We start from the raw sequence: 393 nt of genomic DNA, 5'->3' as shown, positions 1-393 counted from the left end.
GATAACCATCAGCAGATAACTATGTTGCATATATTATCATTTAGATATGATGCTACAACAGTTTTTGCAGACTCAGAGAAATTCTTTCATTATAAAAAAGGAGGTAGATTCGTAACAATATGTTTTACAAAGCTTTGTGTATGTAGCAATTTTTAATTCTTTTTTGTTTACTATTCTATAAACAGCAAAGAAATATGGTGTTTTGTTTTTTGAAAACCTGTAACTCCTGGGCCAGTGTGATTATGAATTACTAGTACCATGTCCGATTAGGCTTTACTACAGTTTACTTTGTACAAATTAATGGAAATGGAAAGCACAATTTGAAACAGTTTACTGACTGTGTATTTCCAATAAGAAATCTACAGAATATATTTCTCGCAGGCTGTTCAACTA

Source organism: Penaeus monodon, chromosome 15 (assembly GCF_015228065.2).
Source record: "Penaeus monodon isolate SGIC_2016 chromosome 15, NSTDA_Pmon_1, whole genome shotgun sequence".
NCBI classification, from domain to species: Eukaryota; Metazoa; Arthropoda; class Malacostraca; order Decapoda; family Penaeidae; genus Penaeus; species Penaeus monodon.
Note: the sequence above shows the minus strand (reverse complement) of the source record.